The sequence below is a fragment of the Mizuhopecten yessoensis genome, unplaced genomic scaffold (assembly GCF_002113885.1).
Source record: "Mizuhopecten yessoensis strain PY_sf001 unplaced genomic scaffold, ASM211388v2 scaffold716361, whole genome shotgun sequence".
In the NCBI taxonomy this organism is placed as follows: Eukaryota; Metazoa; Mollusca; class Bivalvia; order Pectinida; family Pectinidae; genus Mizuhopecten; species Mizuhopecten yessoensis.
In genome coordinates, this window is record NW_018480078.1 from 2876864 (window position 1) to 2893828 (window position 16965).

General features: G+C 37.3%; 1 protein-coding gene and 2 long non-coding RNA genes across 6 annotated transcripts in view; all 3 read right to left on the bottom strand.

Annotated features, from left to right (window-relative positions):
* Positions 1-3112, bottom strand: part of LOC110443865 — a 4699-nt gene extending 1587 nt beyond the window's left edge. For 2 of the 3 annotated variants that reach the window (XR_002462151.1, XR_002462150.1), the window contains exons 1-2: positions 2993-3112; positions 9-387 (exon numbers count right to left, since the gene is read on the bottom strand). This is a non-coding gene — a long non-coding RNA (uncharacterized LOC110443865). The other variant, XR_002462152.1, reaches the window with a different exon arrangement.
* The window catches only part of LOC110443862 (protein MON2 homolog), a 433581-nt gene that overhangs the window by 370141 nt on the left and 46475 nt on the right, over positions 1-16965 (bottom strand). The gene's annotated exons all lie outside the window — the stretch shown is intronic.
* Positions 880-2462, bottom strand: LOC110443866. Its single transcript, XR_002462153.1, has 3 exons — positions 1958-2462; positions 1264-1589; positions 880-1189 (listed from the first exon to the last, which is right to left on the bottom strand). It is a non-coding gene; the product is annotated as an uncharacterized LOC110443866 (long non-coding RNA).

Genomic DNA, 16965 nt, shown 5'->3' on the forward strand with positions numbered 1-16965 from the left:
TCTGTTACCTCTGCCCCAAGTCTAAATATTCCTCTATCATCTCCTCTGTTACCTCTGCCCCAAGTCTAAACATTCCTCTACCTTCTCCTCTGTTACCTCTGCCCCAAGTCTAAATATTCCTCTACCTTCTCCTCTGTTACCTCTACCCAAAGTCTAAATATTCCTCTAACATCTCCTGTCACCTCTACCCTAAGTCTAAATATTCCTCTACCATCTCCTCTGTTACCTCTACCTCAAGTCTAAACATTCCTCTACCATCTCTTCTGTTACCTCTACCCCAAGTCTAAATATTCCTCTATCATCTCCTCTGTTACCTCTGCCCCAAGTCAAAATATTCCTCTACCTTTTCCTCTGTTACCTCTGCCCCAAGTCTAAATATTCCTCTATCTGTTACCTCTACCCCAAGTCTAAATATTCCTCTACCTTCTCCTCTGTTACCTCTACCCAAAGTCTAAATATTCCTCTATCATCTCCTCTGTTACCTATATCCAAGTCTAAATATTCCTCTACCATCTCTTCTGTTACCTCTGCCCCAAGTCTAAACATTCCTCTATATTCCTCTATCATCTCATCTGTTACCTCTACCCCAAGTCTAAATATTCCTCTATCATCTCATCTGTTACCTCTGCCCCAAGTCTAAATATTCCTCTATCATCTCATCTGTAACCTCTACCCCAAGTCTAAATATTCCTCTACCTTCTCCTCTGTTACCTCTACCCCAAGTCTAAAGATTCCTCTATCATCTCATCTGTTACCTATGCCCCAAGTCTAAATATTCCTCCTTATATTCCTCTAACATCTCCTGTTACCTCTACCCCAAGTTTAAATGTTCCTCTACCACACATCTCATCTGTAACCTCTACCCCAAGTCTGAATATTCCTCTACCTTCTCCTCTGTTACCTCTCCCCAAAGTCTAAATATTCCTCTATCATCTCCTCTGTTACCTCTGCCCCAAGTCTAAATATTCCTCTACCATCTCGTCTGTTACCTCTACCCCAAGTCTAAATATTCCTCTACCATCTCCCGACCTCTACCCCAAGTCTAAACATTCCTCTACCATCTCCTGTTACCTCTACCCCAAGTCTAAATATTCCTCTACCATCTCCTCTGTTACATCTTATATTCCTCTAACATCTCCTGTTACCTCTACCCCAAGTCTAAATGTTCCTCTACCACACACCTTGTTACCTCTACCCCAAGTCTAAATATTCCTCTATCATCTCCTCTGTTACATCTTATATTCCTCTACCATCTCCTGTTACCTCTACCCCAAGTCTAAATATTCCTCTACCATCTCCTCTGTTACCTCTACCCCAAGTCTAAATATTCCTCTACCATCTCATCTGTTACATCTTATATTCCTCTAACATCTTCTGTTACCTCTACCCCAAGTCTAAATATTCCTCTATCATCTCATCTGTTACATCTTATATTCCTCTACCATCTCCTCTGTCCCCTCTATCCCAAGTCTAAATATTCCTCTATCATATCCTCTACTACCTCTAACACAAGTCTAAATATTCCTCTATCATCTCCTCTGTTACCTCTACCCCAAGTCTAAATATTCCTCTATCATCTCCTCTGTTACCTCTGACCCAAGTCTAAACATTCCTCTACCATCTCCTCTGTTACCTCTACCCCGAGTCTAAATATTCCTCTACCATCTCATCTGTTACAACTTATATTCCTCTAACATCTTCTGTTACCTCTCCCCCAAGTCTAAATATTCCTCTATCATCTCTTCTGTTACCTCTACCCCAAGTCTAAATATTCCTCTACCATCTACTCTGTTACCTCTACCCCAAGGCTAAACATTCCTCTACCATCTCTTCTGTTACCTCTGCCCCAAGTCTAAATATTCCTCTATTATCTCCTCTGTTACCTCTGCCCCAAGTCTAAATATTCCTCTACCATCTCATCTGTTACAACTTATATTCCTCTAACATCTTCTGTTACCTCTACCCCAAGTCTAAACATTCCTCTATCATCTCCTCTGTTACCTCTGCCCCAAGTCTAAATATTCCTCTACCATCTACTCTGTTACCTCTACCCCAAGTCTAAACATTCCTCTACCATCTCTTCTGTTACCTCTGCCCCAAGTCTAAATATTCCTCTATCATCTCCTCTGTTACCTCTGCCCCAAGTCTAAACATTCCTCACCCATCTGTTCTGTTACCTCTACCCCAAGTCTAAATATTCCTCTATCATCTCGTCTGTTACATCTTATATTCCTTTAACATCTCCTGTTACCTCTATCCTAAGTCTAAATATTCCTCTATCATCTCATCTGTTACATCTTATATTCCTTTAACATCTCCTGTTACCTCTATCCTAAGTCTAAATATTCCTCTATCATCTCATCTGTTACATCTTATATTCCTTTAACATCTCCTGTTACCTCTATCCTAAGTCTAAATATTCCTCTATCATCTCATCTGTTACATCCTATATTCCTCTAACATCTCCTGTTACCTCTACCCCAAGTCTAAACATTCCTCTATCATCTCCTCTGTTACCTCTACCCCAAGTCTAAACATTCCTCTACCATCTCTTCTGTTAGCTCTACCCCAAGTCTAAATATTCCTTTATCATCTCCTCTGTTACCTCTGCCCCACGTCTAAATATTCCTCTATTATCTCCTCTGTTCCCTCTGCCCCAAGTCTAAATATTCCTCTATAATCTCCTCTGTTACCTCTGCCCCAAGTCTAAATATTCCTATATCATCTCCTCTGTTACCTCTGCCCTAAGTCTAAATGTTGCTTTATCATCTCCTCTGTTACCTCTGCCCCAAGTCTAAACATTACTCTACCATCTCTTCTGTTACCTCTGCCCCAAGTCTAAATATTCCTCTATAATCTCCTCTGTTACCTCTGCCCCAAGTCTAAATATTCCTCTACCTTCTCCTCTGTTACTATGATCTCATCTCTTACCTATGCCCCAAGTCTAAATATTCCTCTATCATCTCATCTGTTACATCTTATATTCCTCTACCATCTCCTCTGTTACCTCTGCCCCAAGTCTAAATATTCCTCTAACATCTCCTCTGTTACCTCTGCCCCAAGTCTAAACATACCTCTACCTTCTCCTCTGTTACCTCTACCCAAAGTCTAAATATTCCTCTCACATCTCATCTCCCCCAAGTCTAAATGTTCCTCTACCACACACCTTGCTACCTCTTCCCCAAGTCTAAAAATTCCTCTATCATCTCCTCTGTTACCTCTACCCCAAGTCTAAATATTCCTTTATCATCTCCTCTGTTACCTCTGCCCCAAGTCTAAATATTCCTATATCATCTCCTCTGTTACCTCTGCCCTAAGTCTAAATGTTGCTTTATCATCTCCTCTGTTACCTCTGCCCCACGTCTAAATATTCCTCTATTATCTCCTCTGTTCCCTCTGCCCCAAGTCTAAATATTCCTCTATCATCTCTTCTGTTACCTCTACCCCAAGTCTAAACATTCCTCTATCATCTCCTCTGTTACCTCTGCCCCAAGTCTAAACATTACTCTACCATCTCTTCTGTTACCTCTGCCCCAAGTCTAAATATTCCTATATCATCTCCTCTGTTACCTCTGCCCTAAGTCTAAATGTTGCTTTATCATCTCCTCTGTTACCTCTGCCCCAAGTCTAAATATTCCTATATCATCTCCTCTGTTACCTCTGCCCTAAGTCTAAATGTTGCTTTATCATCTCCTCTGTTACCTCTGCCCCAAGTCTAAACATTCCTCTACCATCTCTTCTGTAACCTCTACCCCAAGTCTAAATATTACTCAATCATCTCCTCTGTTACCTCTGCCCCAAGTCTAAATATTCCTCTATCATCTCCTCTGTTACCTCTGCCCTAAGTCTAAATGTTCCTTTATCATCTCCTCTGTTACCTCTGCCCCAAGTCTAAATATTCCTCTATTATCTCCTCTGTTACCTCTGCCCCAAGTCTAAATATTCCTCTAATATCTCCTCTGTTACCTCTGCCCCAAGTCTAAATATTCCTCTATCATCTCCTCTGTTACCTCTACCCAAATTCTAAATATTCCTCTACCATCTCATCTGTTACATCTTATATTACTCTAACATCTCCTGTTACCTCTGCCCCAAGTCTAAATATTCCTCTATCATCTCCTCACCCCAAGTCTAAATATTCCTCTATCATCTCATCTGTTACATCTTATATTCCTTTAACATCTCCTGTTACCCCTACCCTAAGTCTTAATATTCCTCTACCATCTCATCTGTCACATCTTATATTCCTCTAACATCTCCTGTTACCTCTGCCCCAAGTCTAAATATTCCTTTAACATCTCCTCTGTTGCCTCTGCCCCAAGTCTAAATATTCCTCTAATATCTCCTCTGTTACCTCTGCCCCAAGTCTAAATATTCCTCTAATATCTCCTCTGTTACCTCTGCCCCAAGTCTTAATATTCCTCTATCATCTCCTCTGTTACCTCTGCCCCAGTCTAAATATTCCTCTACCATCTTTTCTGTTACCTCTGCCCCAAGTCTTAATATTCCTCTATCATCTCCTCTGTTACCTCTGCCCAAAGTCTAAATATTCCTCTATCATCTCCTCTGTTCCCTCTGCCCCAAGTCTAAATATTCCTTTATCATCTCCTCTGTTACCTCTGCCCCAAGTCTTAATATTCCTCTATCATCTCCTCTGTTACCTCTGCCCCAAGTCTAAATATACCTCTAACATCTCCTCTGTTACCTCTGCCCCAAGTCTAAATATACCTCTAACATCTCCTCTGTTACCTCTGCCCCAAGTCTTAATATTCCTCTATCATCTCCTCTGTTACCTCTACCCCAAGTCTAAATATTCCTCTATCATCTCATCTGTTACATCTTATATTCCTTTAACATCTCCTGTTACCTCTACCCTAAGTCTTAATATTCCTCTACCATCTCATCTGTTACATCTTATATTCCTCTAACATCTCCTGTTACCTCTACCCCAAGTCTAAATGTTCCTCTACCACACACCTTGTTACCTCTACCCAAAGTCTAAATATTCCTCTACCATCTCCTCTGTTACCTCTACCCCAAGTCTAAATATACCTCTAACATATCCTGTTACCTTTACCTTGAATCAAAATCTTCCTTTTTTATTTTTCTTTATCAAACTCTACCGAATATCTACATTTCCCTCTACCTTTTGAGTTAACATATCTTTTTGTTTACCTATTTGTTCTCAACAAATTTATCATTAAAACTTCCAAACATCACCTCCTTTTACTATCAACTACAGCAGTTATCTCCCTTTATGAATTTAATTTTCAATGGCCTTCAAACGGCTAAATTAGTCTGAGGATGACTTACTTTAAATCTCAATCCTGATTCTTACCTCTAAATCATTGATTGTCTCAAGTATTACCTTTTAACATTTGGCAACCCAACCATCAACCTAGTTCCCAAAGCAACCTCATATGTCTTATCCTGACCGTCTCCACCCTCAAGTTTATCAACTTCAGCAGCATGAAAAGGTTCATGTCTAAATCCCATTATACTACAAAATAGGCTGTAAACTGATATCTGTACCATAAACATTTATCAGTAAATTTGCTGAATTGCTTTGTTACCAAGAGGCATTCTACCAAACAATCTTTAAACTTTTAATCGAGAAATATAAAAATAATAATGACAATTTTTCATGACGGGAACAAATTCATAAAAGTCTAAAATCGTTTTTAGAGATTACACCATCCTTCATGCCCCAAAGCCAGATACTAAAAGCCATGAGATGTTGTCTGTCGGACAAGACAAAAGATGAGGTTACACGGCCCTTCACCAGCATAGCGAGATATATACACTTAGTGGTTTATCTACCATGTTTGAAAAAACGAAACAGCTTCTAACTCTCTGCATGCATGCAATGCCACAGAGGATCTTAACCTAATATAGGATATAATCCGAACGTATTTTCCATTTGACAATATCATTCTGTGATTCCATTTTAAGGAGACAGGGTGGATGCACATTAATATGGTTTGATGCTGTATGTGCTCAAATCAGCGCCCCGGGATGGCCTACAGCTGCGGCTTTGAAGTAGTGTATATAATCAATTTAAACATCACATAACAGTTTTATTACCAAATAATTGTGTATTTTGAGTTAACAAATTTGTTCAAACCTCACATTCCCTCACATGTGAAAAACATCTATAGGAGGGCGCAGTGTATGGTTAGAGGAATATAATGCATTGTTTGTTCAATTATATAGATGGCTGCGTGTAGAATTCTTCCTCCGTTACAGTAGTGGTCCTACCCACTGAACTGTCAACAGATAACTTACGGCCAAACCTTTATTGAGTTATAATACAGCAGGGACAAGTCAACATGTCTGTAGTCTCAGGGCAGGTTTGTTTTACGGGGCTGAGCAAGAGACTTGTCAGTGTGTAATACGTGTCTAGTCAAAAGGCATGTATGGTTACCTGGGATGTGTAGACTTGTCTTCTGGGATGTGTAAGACTTGTCTAGTCCGTAGACAATAACGGCTATTTGTGGTGTGTGATACGTATTTAGTCAAAGGGCATGTATAGTTATCTGAGGGGTGTAAGACTTGTCTAGTCCGCAGACTTTGAGTTTAGTCCGTAGACAATGAATCTAGTCTGTAGACAATGAGTCTAGTCCGTAGACAATGAGTCTAGTCTGCAGACAATGAGTCTAGTCTTTAGACAATGAGTCTAGTCTGTTGACAATGAGTCTAGTCCGTAGACAATGAGTCTAGTCCGTAGACAATGAGTCTAGTCTGTAGACAATGAGTCTAGTCTGCAGACAATGAGTCTATGTCTAGTCTGTAGACAATGAGTCCAGTCAGCAGACTTTGAGTCTAATCCGTAGACAATGAGTCTAGTCCATAGACAATGAGTCTAGTCCGTAGACAATGAGTCGAGTCCGTAGACAATGAGTCTAGTCCGTAGACAAAGAGTCAAGTCCGTAGACAATGAGTCTAGTCCGTAGACAATGAGTCGAGTCCGTAGACAATGAGTCGAGTCCGTAGACAATGATAGCTATTTGTGTTATCTAATACTGGTTTAGTCCAAGAGCAAATAGTGTTTATCTGTAGTGATTCTTGTCTTTTCTGTGTCTGATTTAGTTGGCTGTGCAAGAGACTTCTCTAGTCGGCTGACAATGATAGCTATTTGTGGTGTGTGATACTTGTCTAGTCGAAGGGCATGTATGGTTATGCGTTGTCTAGTCGACTGACAATGATAGCTTTTGGTGGTGTCTAATAGGTGTCTAATCAAAGGGCATGTATGGTTATCTGGGGTGTGTCAGACTTGCCTAGTCTGAGGGTGTGTGAGACTTGTCTAATCTGAGGGTCTGAGACTTACCTAGTCTAAGGGTGTGTAAGAATTGTTTAGTTTGAAGGTGTGTGAGACTTGTCTAGTCTAAGGGTGTGTGAGACTTACCTAGTCTAAGGGTGTGTGAGAATTGTTTAGTTTGAAGGTGTGTGAGACTAGGCTAGTCTGAGGGTGTGTGAGACTTGTCTAGTCTAAAGGTGTGTGAGAATTGTTTAGTTTGAAGGTGTGCAAGACTTGTCTAGTCTAAGGGTGTGTGAGAATTGTTTAGTCTGAGACTTGTTTAGTTTGAGGGTGTGTGAGACTTGCCTAGTCTAAGGATGTGTAAGAATTGTCTAGTCTGAGGGTGTATAAGACTTGTTGTGTGAGACTTGTCAAGTCTGAGAGCATGTTTGGTTACTTGTTGTTTCAAACACTACATCAGTTTACCATACTCTATATTTTTACCACACTTCGTAATTGTATGATGTATTTTTACCACACTACGTAATTGTATGATGTATTTTTACCTCACTACGTAATTGTATGATGTATTTTGACCACACTACGTAATTGTATGATGTATTTTTACCACACTACGTAATTGTATAATTGTATGATGTATTTTTACCACACTATGTAATTGTATGATATATTTTTACCACACTATGTAATTGTATGATGTATTTCAACTGCAATGAGGCATTCTGGAATTTGACATCTCTTGATCATCTAAAATGATCAAGCGACCACTTTATTCTAAATGCAATTGGCACTCAAAGACATTAAAACATTTTCACCGCACAAAATCACAGCTCAAACATTTCTCGATAACTATAGTGGCCCAGCGGAGATGTTTGATATTGAAGGTGAGGATAAAACAAAATCCACACAGAGACAGCTCGTTCAAATTGCCTCTGGCATACGGTTGTCTTTTTCTGCAGTTTGTCGCCAATAGGTAGGTTTACCCATAATCCTTCTGAATATTTATAAGAAACAGCAATCTCCGTTTTTACATGCACTGTATAACCATTGCGATTTGATTGAACTGCGGAGGACTTTAACAGGTTGTCTGATAAAAAGAATCTTTTCCAATTCGTGTCATCCCCCTCCAAACATATTGAAAACCAATTGAGAGAACGGGTACAATTTAGAGCCTGCAATGTTTGTATGCTTGTGAGGCTGCACTGGTGTTAGCAGAGACACCGGCTTGATGTGGTTGATTACAAAACAATCCCTCGGCCTAAACTCTATCCAACATTGAGGCCATTTGACATTCAATGATAGCCTTATCCCTGGAGAGCTTTTGGCATTTCAGGAAAACGTGTTTCTTCTCGAACTTATGTGAAGTAAAATGGAAATGTATCAGAAGAAATACCTTATGAAATTGAAATCAATGTGTTTTTTTCCCTGCTTTTAAATCTGTACCTAATCAATAGCCCGGTGGGTAGTGCAAAAAGATTCTAATGAAAACTACACAAAATATGCACAGAAATCACAATTACCATCTAGAGAAAATAGACAAAACCCTACAAAGAATATATATATGTAAATTAAGGATATATCTTATGTGTTCTTAAATCAATTAGGGATACATCTTATGTGTTTTACATAAATTAAGGATATATCTTATGTGCTATTACATAAGTTTTGGGATATAACTTAATTCCTATATTAATTAGGGGATCAAACCGTAAGTATTTGACATGCACATATTACAGACAGCTACTGGGAAACTTTTCAACTATTTATTTAGTGTGTAGTCTGAGGCATATTCCTTTGTTTAAAAGTAAATCTCCATTAGGTAAGGATATTATACTAAATATACAAGTATGAATAAATGTGTTGAAAACGTATTGCTATTGTAATGTTGTCTCTACTTTGAAAATATACACATTTTCCAATTTTGTGAAAATGCTACTTTATTGTTTCTGGTGAAATAAGTACAATAATAATAATAATATACCAATTTATCACAACCTAGTTCGTAGGTCGTCTCAAAGAGGTTCACAAATTATTATCCGTGGTTATAGGGCTTTCGCAACCAGTCAATATATATCTTTCTCAACTCACTGGGGAGCATATATAGTCGGTGGTGCCATTTTGGCGCTCACAGCTAGCATTCTACAATTCTAGCACTGCCCAACCACATACTCATTCACAGCTGAGTAGACTGGAACAAGTGGAGTAATAAAGTATCTCACTTAAAGATACAACACAGTGCCATGCCGTGACTCGAACCTGCAACCCTTCGGTCACTAGCCCGGCGTCCTACCACTAGACTATTTTGCCTCCTACAATTAGATATACAGGACTCAGTGTAGAAGTGATGTGCAAAACGTTGTAGTCATCATTTAGAAACAGACAAACTGCACGATAATATTTGATGAAGATGAACTGACAGGTTACAAGGAAAACCATCTGTTTTTAATACACTTAGCAAAATTGTTGTCTTATCATTAACACAGTTTATAACACTTAGGAAATATTCTAATGGGTCTGTTAATAACAGTGGTGCTATAATGACGCAGGAAGCCAATGATTTATAAATCATGCTTTTATGTTCAGGAATTCCCCATTCAAGGTGGTTTTAATTTTAAATACGACTTCAGGAATAGCCTGATTATCTGTGAAACGGAGTGTATGGCATACCGAACAGTGATGGACGTTCATTGTGACGGTCTGGTAATGTTGTAAGGGGTATGTACCTGGTATACTTAATCAACCTAAAGACATCTGGTAGATCTACCATAGTATATACCTCAACATAACTGCCAAGTCACCTGCATATATATAATTACATACTCAGCGAAACAGGACAGGTTTACAAGAATTGTGTTAAAATATATATATATGTTGAACACCAGAAAATTAGTGAACAAATCTGTTTGGAGCTACAGGGTGATCGGCAAATTTCACACATGACTGATTTAATTAAAAAAACTACTAATCAATACAGATATCCCTACCAGACTCGCTATAGCCACTAAAACATCATTTTATTATCAATGATATTCTGGTGTTCTACAAGGTAACATGTTAATTAACCTTTTCTTTTTCTGCTGAATATATATATATATGCAGGTCAACCTGCAAATGACATCCATGACCTGCACAAACTGAAGTATACTTTTGAACCTTCTGCATGTGAATACCTGATTATCCCAGCATTGAAAATGTTTAAAAATCCCCCTTCGTAAAGCTTTAGATATTAAAACACCCATCGGAGAGAAAATCATACTTTAATTACTGGAAAAAGGCAACATTTAATAATTCAAATATTGTAATATTGATTTTGATGACCTTGGAAATGTTACGTATTGAAATGACCAGCAATTAGCTGGCTTGCCCAGCATTTTGACCATCTATGAACTTGGCAGTTATATATGTTGTCATATGCCTCAACTATCATACCACACTGTTATACAGATGGTGAGTCTTGGCATTATTAAATTTAAATTACAAAACTGCTTTCCACTTTGTGGTTAAGTTTACTGTGAAATGTATTTTAAAAATCTTCCGAATTCATTTGATAACTTTATTCCTGGGCTGACGTCACAAACTACAGTAGAGATTTTTATACCGATTATACGTCAACTCTGCATATCATTATTACAACTGAAAGTTCCAATATAACGTGCCAACCCTTGTAACTGACATGTTGTAATTCTCTAATTGGGCACCTACAAATTGCTTAGGTGCGAATTGCACCAAAAATGTTACGCATCTTTTTTTCATTTGAGCATCTTCTACAGCTCACTACAGATGTATGAAATCAAGCCAATGATTGGTTACAATTCATTCTTTTTGGCACCCACTTTGTCTGATGTGCCGATATGTCGTACTTAATTATTCATATCCTTCAGACTGCCTCACAGACCCCCTGTAATCATCATACTGATAGTGCTACTGTAGCGGAATCTTTATTAGTGTGACGCTTAATACATTCAACATATCTTCAGGATCACAAAATCTCTCGTAAAACAGCAATAAAACGTATCCTCAGGGTCACCAAAACTCTTGTAAAACACTAATAAAACAATGTTATGTGTTACATGACGCCTCGATTGCGAATCATCTACAACTAAAATCATCACAGGTTTGAACCCGTTTACGAGCATCACCACATGTATAACAGGATTTTCCTTTTGTCTGTATCGTCTTTGACGATCATCCAAGGATTCCAAATTTCCTAAGAGCGAATGACATATCAGATCCTATCTAATTCCACCAAGTGTAGAAACACTGATCTAAATGGAAATAAGTCACAGTGAACCCGGCCAATATATGCAAAAACACATTAACCTACAATATTAGATAGATTGAAAACGCTTCTGTTTCGGGGGTTTTATTCTTCAATATTTTTTTCCAATTTTGAATTTTCCACTTAAGCAGACTTCAATTACACACAAAATGGGTAAACCCGTTTAACAAGTGCTGTTTGAGAGGTCTACGAGATCTTTGGTCAGGATTCAGAAACCACTGTCAGCTATCAAAATCATTTCTGTCGATAGAAAAAGAATTTCTAAAAGTACCAAGTAATCACATTTTTCTGAGATTTCAATTTGATGGCATTTTCTTCTTTTTAATCATAATTGAATTTTGAAGAAGTATTATATGGAAATTCTAGTGTTTGCTGTCCGTGGTTTAAGTTCAGTGGAGACTCGATCCCGCTAACGATACTTCAATAAAGACCCGATCATACTCAATTTCGAAGTAAAAAATTACTTCACAGTTTTATTTTAGAATGAATTCAAAGAAATAGTCATCAACACACTTTTTTGATAATTAGTTTTGTTGTTTTAATCAAATAATGAAAATTTCAAAACCTTGCCTGTATAATACTACAAACACATTATCAGGCCAGGTAGTAAGTTATAATTTCTAGAGATTTGACAATGTTTGAACACCATAACTCTGGTATGTTCGACACTTAATGACAGAGGAAAAAGGTTCTGTTGTTGTGATGTGGAATTGTTTTACAAAGTTAGTTTTCGATAGGAAAAGTTAAAATTTGATTACACAAAAGTGTTGGTTATAACCTACGACACATTGATCTGTACGTCATCCTTCCTTTTGACAAATCAATAAAAGACGTTAACGGAAACCCACACCAACCAATTAAAACATTTATATCAAATTCCATCACCCTCCTCATCAGAAACTGGGGTAATCAGAACCCTCTTAGGTGCATAAGGGTGATCTACTATTGTCACGGAACCGCTCAATAAAGGTGCAATGAAGAAGGTCAAGAATAAAGTCAAGAAGTGAAATAGAATAGAAATAGTTTCACTATTCAATATGTTATAAAAGACATCAAAAGTCACGACAAGTTTTCATTCAAGAAACACAACATGTGGACAAGGATCGACACTCCAAAGACCAAAGTAGGGAAGTAAACCTTCTCTGATAGGACTTAACCCTTTCAACACTGTAGACCATAATGGACTCCTCCATATCAATGCATGGTAGAGTCTACTTAAGTTACATAGGGGTGAAAGGGTTAAAGAATCCAAAGACATGTTACATCAGGGGAACAAAGAAGGAAATTTGGAATGGGTCTAGTAAAAGGCATGAAAACTCTGGCGTGTCAAGGGGACAGAAAGTCTTCTCTGAATTCTACAGGTACTTGTCACAGACTGACAGAAATGTTATAACAGTCCACATACAACAATCAAGAAATTCCTGTAAATGATCAGACAGGGGGAGGTGACTCTAAGGGGCCCATCAGTACCCACTCAGTAACATCTACAGAATGCTCTTTACTAACTATAAGGGAAGGAGACAGGGGGAGTAACTATTCCATTCGAGATTTCCTTAAAAATGCTGACAGATCATCAGAAAAACTAATAAATCCTATGTTTGTTTTAAACGCGAAGATCGAGTTATTGAACATTTATTCTGCGAGCTTTCGAAAACATCTGTTTCCTTTGTAAACTATAAAGAGTGCACTTAATTTGCATCAGCAAAACTCTCAGATTGGTTAAGGTCATAGGAGTGTATTGCTAAACGGAAATAGGAAATACATCCCTATAGTTGAAAATCCAATGTAGGGAGACAGTATCACTATTTCCGCATATTCTAATGTTTAATATTAAACTGATGAATATCGTATGCTTATTATTGACAGAACAATGTGTTCTTTCAATATTAAAGTATTGCAAAGCAAATCCAGGCATTAATTCAGTTGGTTTTCAATCAATGAGTCACATGTGTCCATTTATCTGTACTTCAGGAAACCAGCTACCTATTTCACTACTGTGAAGTTTTTCAAGAACGATAACTCTTGCATGCAATTACCATGTGTATATGGTTTTATTATAAAATGTCAATTTTTAAGCGTTTATAGATAATTAATTTTACACAATTTCAGCATTTATGAAATTGATATACATTAATGCAATACTAATCTATGTAAGTATCATTTTTATTGACATTATTTTGCAAGAAATTGTGTGTTTCATTTTTTTTTTTCAAAATTCACTCCTTTTTACATAAATTTCCATTTAAATCCTTAAAATTCTGACAACCTATATTTTTTTGTGGCAGAAAATTTTCTATACTTCTAAGCAATATAACTACAAAATTTGAATAAATTCTACTGAGAAATGGCGACACAATCCTTTTACCTTATAAGTTCACTAAGAATTAAGTGACATTATAATTTATTATAATGATGTCATATTAAATATCCTTGCACTTTTGCATAGCTGTACACCAACACAGCACAGTAAACAAATAAAAAATGTATTATGTATACTTTCCAAACAAAAATCATTGATGAAAAAATTCAAATCCTGCACAGTTGTATATTATCATTATAGCTACAAGTATAATCTACTGAAAACCTCCTGAGATCATTTTGCCCTCTGACTGTCCCTTGTGCAAACCTTCTATATCCGATGACCGTGTGAAACCCAGCCTTTCCCAGATTTATAACTTTTATCGGCTGGTCCCCAGTGTGTTTTTTCAGGCTGTATCACATTAGCTGAGCAGTGTTAACATGAAAAGCCCTACTTCAAAGCTCAATTTATGTGACGGCACCATCATATGCATTTAAGCATTAAGTAGACAAAATCTTCAGTGCTGGTGATCAGTAAATTTAAACGTAATATTTACAATGGATTACAGTTTTATAGAGATCTGTGAACTCTTAAAGACCAAAATGGAGCTATATACATCATACCTCTATCTTCTTAAGTCGAAGATCATTAGGCCAAGACAAGTCATAGTTTTGTTTCCTGTACTGTCCATGAAGCCACATATTGTCTATTTCATCTTCTACTGTGGTTATAAGCTTATTTAAGCACACCAACATACCCTGTCTCCTGCATACACACATGCAAGCACGCATACACTACACACATGGAGGCACGTCCTTAAATGACCTTAGCTGTTAATAGGACATTAAACAAAATTAAACCAAACCAAACTATCACAAAAATGGAATAAGCATGAATTACTGGTATTTAAGTCTGCCAAATGCATAAGGTTACTCCTGAAAATGTTCAAAGTCATGGTCAGTATCTGATTTTCACTCTAACAAATTCATTTATCACAAACGATTCACCTCCAGTAAATAAGTATTAGACTGCCACTGGCACAGGTTTATTTATTTACGATGATAAGCTATTAATATCCAGTACTAGACTTTCATTGCCGCATATTCATTTATCTACAATGGCCTAGCTCATGTCCAGTACTAGACTTCCACAGATTAATTTATCAACAATAGCCTAGCTCATGTCCAGTACAAGAATGGCCTAGCTCATGTCCAGTACTAGAATGGCCTAGCTCATGTCCAGTACAAGAATGCCATAGATTCATTTATCTACAATGGCCTAACTCATGTCCAGCACTAGAATACAATAGATTCATTTATCAACAATGGCCTATCTCATGTCCAGTACAAGAATGGCCTAGCTCATGTCCAGCACTAGAAGACGATAGATTCATTCATCAACAATGGCCTAGCTCATGCCCAGCACTAGAATACCATAGATTCATTCAGCAACAATGGCCTAGCTCATGTACAGCACTAGAATACCATAGATTCATTCAGCAACAATGGCCTAGCTCATGTCCAGCATAAGAATGCCATAGATTCATTTATCAACAATGGCCTAGCTCATGCCCAGCACTAGAATACCATAGATTCATTTATCTACAATGGCCTAACTCATGTCCAGCGCTAGAATACCATAGATTCATTCATCAACAATGGCCTAGCTCATCCCCAGTACTAGACTACCACAGATTAATTTATCAACAATAGCCTAGCTCATGTCCAGTACAAGGATGCCATAGATTCATTTGTCTACAATGGCCTAACTCATGTCCAGCGCTAGAATACCATAGATTCATTTATCAACAATGGCCTAGCTCATGTCCAGCACTAGAATACCATAGATTCATTCATCAACAATGGCCTAGCTCATGTCCAGTACTAGACTACCACCTAAAAGTTTCATTTTCAATTTTTGTCTAAACTTATTCATATAAATGCTGTATATTATTTATTATTATTATTATTATGACTAGAAGTATATACTTCATCGCATACACAGACACCTACGCAATGTAATAAGATACTGTCACATTACTTTTGAATATTAGTTAGATGTGCAAGATTTTTCAGTGTGACTTTTCATGTCAGAAGCGAGTGCACACTTTAAAAAAGTATTTGGATTTCAGTCTATCCTAAATTCTTTCAGATCATTGACAAAAAGTTGACTTTTATTAATTTAACGCAGAAACAAGAAATGGGGCTTGAGCTCAGAATCTGAGTTTGACAGTTTCATGAATTTTTTGTTCACCATTTGAATATATTTTGAAAAATGTAAAAGCTAATGCAGATTGAGCTGTCAATCACCACTCATTAGGAGGAAGACTCTTTCATTTCCACAAAATTGAACAAAACTCCCTCCAAAAACCTTCATTCAGATCAATTAAACCTGTCAGAAAGTCAAAATCTACATCCTGAGAACACGTACCCCGGATCTCCCAGTAGCTGTAGGGGATTGTCTAATTGAAATAACATGGGTGTATAGATCATGTTAATGCCTTATGGAGTTGTTGTGATACATCAAAGGGGAGAAAGAAATTAAACTAAAATGTTGCGGTCTGGTTTAACACACTTTCTCCCTCATTTAAGATGTGGAATGAGAGAGACCTCCCTCATTGGAGATTTAAAAGGTTAATTGATACCTATGCTATTGCACCCAATCATTAAGATACTGCTATATCTACATTTCCACTGCAAGATCCTCTTTAAGCATTACTGGAAGAAATTGCATTCATAGAGCTATGAACACAATTTGATATTTTCATTTTGAAGCTTCTCCTCCCGCCTCGAATGCAAATCAGTTATGTATATCTTTTTGATAATTATGTATGTAACATATTTGCGTTCATACCAGCATATATCTTCATCAAGAAAGTATAGGAATATCTTCCAAGACTTTTGTCAAACCTGTCAAGAATTTGATACTAGTAAATACTTGTATATAGATAAGGAAACTTAATTCAAAAATCATTAACAAGTATAAAATAAAGTACGGGTATGATAATTAATACTTCAGAAATAATATGTCAATATCCAATTTTGCTTTATCATCAACCAAACATTTAAACAATGAATGTTTTAGCAAATGTTGTTATGGTCCTACAACACACATTGCTATTGATGACAA